This window comes from Heloderma suspectum, chromosome 2, assembly GCF_057233095.1.
Source record: "Heloderma suspectum isolate Gila_16-S chromosome 2, 16-S_ref, whole genome shotgun sequence".
NCBI lineage: Eukaryota > Metazoa > Chordata > Lepidosauria > Squamata > Helodermatidae > Heloderma > Heloderma suspectum.
Window position 1 is genome coordinate 91,631,117 of NC_139459.1, and position 7,298 is coordinate 91,638,414.

General features: G+C 43.7%; 1 non-coding gene across 1 annotated transcript; it reads right to left on the reverse strand.

The window, feature by feature from the left end:
- Positions 1-7,227: 7,227 nt before the first annotated feature.
- TRNAG-UCC (transfer RNA glycine (anticodon UCC)) lies at positions 7,228-7,298 on the reverse strand. Its single transcript has one exon. It is a non-coding gene; the product is annotated as a tRNA-Gly (tRNA).

The window sequence follows — 7,298 nt, forward strand, 5'->3', positions numbered from 1 at the left end:
AAAGATCTGCTTATACTTTTTCATGTAGTCCATGAAAGGCAACCTGATATTTTGGAGTACAACTCCCATCAAGCCTACCCAGAATGGCCAATGATCAGGAATATGAGCATTGTAGTCCAAAACATATGGAGAGCAATGAGGTTGCCTACCACTTATGGTTCTGAATGACATGGAAGCAGGGGATGTTTCCAGATGGAGGACTCCTAGCACTACCCATCAAAAGGTACCATGCACCTATTCTGTTTTCCTCCTTAATGTGTTTGTTTTTCCTCATATGAAAAAAAGTTGGAAGAACTGGTGGGATAACACAGGAGGGTTACAAACTGAAGATGTCATCATCTGGACCCCATGTGTGAGGCAGGGCAACTGCAGGATAAAGACCTTGTCTGGAAGCACCCAGTATTTCTAGTGTTCAACTGTTCCTGTGTGTGGCCAAATCATACCTAAAAAGAAAAAAGCACATGAAAAACAAACATGAATGTGCACATAAACACATTTGCACAGGTTGCATCAGAACAGACCTAAGGTTACTTCATCCCTCGATAAGCTGCACCTGGCTTGGATATTTACTGATGTCTCACATGAGAATACATGTGTGAAAGCAGACATTTACTCTCAAAATCTGTAACACAGGAGTTCGCTACTGGCAGGATCATGTGGAGAAATTAATGTATGAAGCTGCCTTATGCTGGGTCAGACCTTCAGCTTTGGCTACTCTCTGACTGACAGTAGTTCTCCAGGGTCTCTGGAAAAGTTATTTTTTAGCGAGAGATCTTTTTAAACAAAGAAAAGAAAAGGAATTGAACCTGGGACTTCATGCATACAGATGTACTCTACCATTGAACTCTGAGACTTTCTACATGACGCTTTTATTGTGCGCTTTTGATTGCTCGCTCACAGTAGTTTGTGGGTCCTTTACATGTCATCCTTCTCCAGGGCCTCTCCCATGTTTTGCAATCATTACTGTGGTTTTTTTCATAACAAAGAAAGTCTGGTATCATTTAGAAATGGTGGAATGCGCATCTCGTGGAATTGCACAATTCCACCATACCAAAGCATCATCTGCTGGTTGTATGATGAAATGTATAGAAAGGCAGAGAAAGAAAATCCATGGAAAAAAAGCATGTGTAAAGGAGCCAAGCTTAATCCCGCAAAGAATCCAGAAGCAGAAGCCTTGGTAAAGGTGCGGGATAAAAGCCTAATGTTGAAATGCCTTTTGATTTCCTGTAAGGCAGCCTTCCCCCAAATGGATGCTCTTCAAATGTGTTGGAATACAACTTCCATCATCCCCAGCCGGCATGGCCAATGCTGTAAGGAACGGGAAACTAAGGTTTCATTGCATTATCAAGCATTAAGTTTGGCAGTATTAGGTCTGGGCAGGGGTTGGGGGGGGAGGAAGTATAGCAGAGCAGAATATCAACGTTCAAGAAAACCCAGTGGGCTTGAATCATAACATTAGGACTGTAGTTTGATGCACAGCAAGAAACAATGGGATGATCTGGAAATAAACAAGAGGATTCCAGGCCAAGCCACCCCTTGCCAGTCAAGAATGAGTGTTTTCTGCCTTTTGCCTGGGTTCACATGCAAGCACGGCTGGGATTGCTGAAGGGAGATCACAGTCACATTTCTCAGGTACCCCTGAACAAGAGAAGATCCTAGCATTATTTTTTGAATTATTTATGTATTTTGGGGATTGTAGTAAATGAAACAAGAAGAAAATGTTTTATTAAATTAAATCATGAAAAACCTGTTTTAAGCCGCAAGATTTATAGTGTTGTGTAAAAATAATGGGAAAACTAGAGAACCAGGAAGCTGATTTGTTGGTGATCCTCCTGGGGACATCCCAAAGCATCACCACAGGGACCACCACAGAAAAGGCCCTTTGTTATATTCTAGCTGTCTTGTTGACAGGACCTAGAATAGGGCCTTCAGATGCCTATTGAGCTATGGAAAAGCCATTCCCAAACAATCAGTACTCCGCCAAGAGGGAAGTGCAAAATACTCATGGATCTTGAACTTGTTTATTAATCTATCTATCTATCTATCTATCTATCTCCAAACATAACCTTTCTTTCCAGTAATGAAGCATAACATTTGCTTTTGGTTTCTGCTCCACAGTTGTTACTGTTCTTTTGTTTGTTGATGTTTTAAAATAATTTAAAATGTTGTTTTGTACACTGCCTTGAGGGCTTTATGGCTGAAAGGTGGTCTATAAATATTTAAGGAATAAGTATGAACTTGCAAGTTCTTACAGTTGAGAAAAACTGTCCCTTCCCTTGAAAAGTGCATTTCACAGAGATTTTGAATATCTATCCGTCTGTATATCTATATCTATGTTTCTATGTATCTATTGATTATTTAAAGGCAGGCAGATTGTTTTGACTAAAATTGTTTAAACAGTTGACAGTTGGTTTATATAAAATTTACTTCTACATAATGTGCTTATGATCAAGATGCCAAGATGATTTCAAAGTAATTATTTCAAGCTATAGCCTTCTAACTACTTGTTTAGGGTACGAGAAGGTTATTTTAGAGCAGGGATGGGCCCTGCTTCCCTCCCTCCAGAACTGGCTGGTGGCGGTGGCACTGCAGAGAGGGAAATTGGCAACTGAGGGACCAGATTACCTGTGGCAGCTTCCAAGAGCCACAGATGCCCCTCCTGCTGCTGTCATCACCAACACCAGCAGCCAATTCTGCTGGGACACAGGGTGCCCAGAGACATGCAATTCTGCTGGGAGTCAGGGCATGCAGGGATGGCTGTCCTCACATACCCTGTTTCTCCACAGCAATCCTGATCAAGATTGCTGTGTGTGTTTAGAGAGTGAGGCTTCAATAGCACCAGGAAGGCACTCAAGAGAGTAGTGGAAGCCCAGCTCCAGGCACACTTAAGGGAAATTGTTTTTCTAGACCCATTTCTGGGTTCAGTTTTGGTACCAAATTGGTCTTGGCCGCCCTGATGAAAGACCTTTATTGAGAGATGATAGGGCAAATGCAACCTTGTTACTCTTGATCGATCTCTCCATAACTTTTGATACCGTTGACCATGGTATCCTTTTGGACAACTCCATGAGCTGGGAGGTAGGGGACGCTGTTTTACAGTGGTTCCTTTCTTACTTGTGAGGCCACTTGCAGCAAGTAGCATTGGGTGATTATTTTTTGCCCCCCTACCACTTGTGCCAAGAAGTGCCACAAGGTACCATCTTGACCCCAATGCTATTGAACATCTGTATGAAGCCATTGAGAATGGCCATTAGAAGATTTGGATTATGGTGTCATCAGAGCTCCTGGTAAAATGTGTCCCAGTATTAGAAGGTGGAAATGTCAGTCACTCAATTGCACTCCCTCCCTCCCCCCCTATAGTGGTTAGAGAAATAGAAACAAAAGATGCTATTTGGAGACATAGGGCTTTTCTACATGAGGCATTTATCATGCACTTGTCATTCCCTCCTCATGGTTGTTTACAGGTTTTTTAGATGACAATGTGACCCTCCAGCCTCGCTTCTCTGTCTAACCAGCACTTTCCACAAGTTTCTTTAGAGCAGGAAAAATGTGACATTTAAATGTGAAAGTGAAAGAAAGCACAATTTTCTCTTTTGTATTTGCAATATTCCACTATACTACAGTGCCACCTAGAGGTTATGTAGCAGAAAAGCAGGAAAGGAAACACTCCTGTGTAGTGCTCAGATCTTAATTCTGCAATGAAACTGAAAATAGATACAGCAGATTAACAGCCGATTAACAGCCTCATGTAGAAAAGCGCATAAAGTATGGCATGTCTCCAGAACAGAAGGCTCTGACGAAGCTTCATTTTGGGGCAGCTTCTGTTGGCTTTGCAGGGAAACCCACTTAGCTTCAGGACGCAAGATATCGAGACCAAAGTGGCCTGCTTCTACTCGGGCTTTGGACTTTGTCCAATTCTGATGCACAAGAGTGGTATACCACTTGCTTCACCTGTGTAGTGTCACAAGACACAATGTAGAAATGACATAACAGTGGTGTCCCAGGTAGTTATAACAACATGTTGTAATACCCCATGCATCTGATGAAGTGGGATATCATCAAGGGGTGAGCAGAAGGTAGATCTCCAGATGTTTTGGACTTCCCAGCTGAACAGAGCAGAGCAGAGGAAGCTGCTCCAGCTGGTCTTGGGACTATAGAAGCAAGCAAATTTCCAGAGAGCGAGAGAACAGGGAGAGCAAGCAGGAATTGGCCAGGGGAGTTCGGCAGGGTCGGCCCCTAACATTTTTTTATTTTTTATTTTTTATTATTATTTTTATATTTATTTATTTATTTAAATTTCCCCCCACTTTTAAAATTTTTTATATGTTACACACACTTCCATTCCAGTGGGACTCTGTTTTTAACCTGCAGTATGTAGCGGACCAGGCACAGGCTACTCTAAAACAACCAGAAAGCTAGACACAAAAAGGGGAAAGAGACTATGGAAGGACAAGACTCTCCAGTGGTGGTGACCTGCAAGGTGTGTGCCATGTTTGTTTCCTTCCCAAAGCTTCTTTGAAGCTTTGGGAAGGAAACTCAAGAACTTTGGGGCCCAGATAGTTTTCTCATCCATCCTTCCAGTAGTTAGAAGAGGGATAGAAAGGGAAAGAAAAATACTCTGGGTGAATGACTGGCTATGAAGGTGGTGCTGACGAGAGAGATTTGGATTCTGGGACCACAGGCTATACTTCCTGGAAGATGGACTGTTGGCAAGGGATGGGTTGCACCTCACAAAGGCTGGGAAGAATGTGTTTGGCCACAGCATGAAGAACTTTATCAGGAGAGCTTTAAACTGAATCCTATGGGGAAGGGAGATGTAAAGTTGGGTGTAACAATGGACAAAGGCTCACGCACTGCAATGGAGAGAATTGCTCTAATAGTGCTTAATAAAAGTCTTCACAAACATGTAGGGACAAAGCCAGACCATGAAGCACATGGTCTTCAGTGTCTATATACTAATGCCCAGAGTATGGGAAACAAACAGAACCAACTTGAACTCTTAATACAGGAGGGAAATTATGACTTGATAGGTATAACTGAGACTTGGTGGGATGACCCTCATGACTGGAATACAGCAATTGAAGGATATAAGTTGTTCAAAAAGAACAGAAGGAACAGAAAGGGAGGTGGGGTTGCACTATATGTGAAAAATACATATCCCTGCACAGAAATACAGGAGGATGATCTTGGTAGCCCCATTAGGAGCGTCTGGGTTAAAATAAATGGAGCAAAGAATAAAAGGAACCTGGTGGTTGGAGTCTACTACCGGCCACCCAATCAAGGAGAAGACAAGGATGAAACTTTTGAAAAGCAAATAGCCAACGTTTCAAGGAGGCATGATGTAGTAGTAATGGGGGACTTCAAATTCCCCGATATTTGTTGGGAGACAAATTCTGCAAAACATGGACCCTCCAGGAAATTCCTGACTTGTGTGGTGGATAACTTCCTCCTACAGAAAGTAGAGGAAGGAACTAGAAGATTGGCTATCCTTGACTTGATCCTAACCAACAGAGATGACTTAGTGGATAAAGTAGCAGGACGGGTGAAGTGCCAGATGACTGGGGGGGGGGGCTAATGTTGTCCCTGTCTTCAAAAAGGGTAAAAAAGAGGAACCTGGGAACTACAGACCAGTCAGTCTGACATCAATCCCTGGGAAAATTCTGGAGCAGATGATAAAGCAATCCATCTGGAAGCACCTTGAAAACAATGCAGTGATTACTCAAAGCCAAACAAATCCTGCCAGATGAATCTGATCTCATTTTTGGATCAAGTAACCTGCCTTGTGGACTGTGGGAATGCTGTGGACATCATATACCTCGACTTCAGCAAAGCTTTCGACAAAATGCCCCATGATCTCCTGATGAGCAAACTAGCTCAAAGTGGGCTAGATGAAACAACGATCCGGTGGATCCACAGTTGGCCACGGAATCGGACTCCAAGAGTGCTTTTCAATGGGATCTTCTCAAACTGGGGAGTGGTAAAGAGCAGGGTACCGCAGGGCTCAGTCCTGGGCCCAGTGCTTTTCAACATTTTTATTAATGACTTGGAAGAGGAGGTGCAGGGAATGCCAATCAAATTTGCAGATGACACAAAATTGGGCGGGATAGCTAATACTTTGGAAGACAGAAACAAAATTCAAAGTGATCTTGATAGACTGGAGTGCTGGGCAGAAAACGACAGAATGAAATGTAATAGGGATAAATGCCAAATTCTGCACCTAGGAAAAAGAAAGCAAATGCACAGTTACAAGATGGAGGATACATGGCTCAACAATACTACAAGTGAGAAGGATCTTGGAATTGTTGTCGATCACAAGCTGAATATGAGCCAACAATGTGATATGGCTACAAAAAAGGCAAATGCTATTTTGGGCTGCATTAATAGAAGCATAGCTTTCAAATCCCAGGAAGTACTAGTTCCCCTCTACTCAGCACTGGTTAGGCCTCATCTGGAGTACTGTGTCCAGTTCTGGGCACCGTACTTTAAGAAGGATGCAGACAAGCTGGAGAGGGTTCAGAGAAGGGCAACAAAGATGATCAGGGGACTGGAAACAAAGCCCTGTGAAGACAGACTGAAAGAACTGGGCATGTTTAGCCTTGAGAAGAGAAGACTGAGGGGGGATAGGATAGCGCTCTTCAAGTACTTGAAAGGTTGTCACAGAGAGGAAGCCCAGGATCTCTTCTCGATCATCCCAGAGTGCAGGACACGGAATAATGGGCTCAAGTGACAGGGAGCCAGATTCCGGCTGGACATCAGGAAAAACCTCCTGACTGTTAGAGCAATACGACAATGGAACCAATTACCTGGGGAGGTGGTGGGCTCTCCCACACTGGAGGCCTTCAAGATGAGGCTGGACAGCCACCTGTCAGGGATGCTCTGACTTGGATTCCTGCATTGAGCAGGGGGTTGGACTCGATGGCCTTGTAGGCCCCTTCCAACCCTACTATTCTATGATTCCATCACCCCCTGCCGGCATGGCCAATGGTCAGGAATGCATTTCTACATTAGTACTAGATCATTTATTTAGACCCAACATTTGTGTTTGTTTGCAAAGTTTTTGTATAAGAACAGGGTCGAGACTGACTAGACACCCAACAGAGCCATAGGAATATTAGAAGCTGCCTTGTCCTGAGTCAGACCATTGGCCCATCCAGCCCAGTTTTGTTAGCACTGACTGGCAGCAGCGGCTCTCCAGGGTTCCAGGCAGGATTCTTTCCTTGCCCTGCCTGGAGATGCCAGGGATTGAACCTGGGACCTTCTGCATGGAAAGCAGGTGCTCTGCCACTGAGCTATGGCCC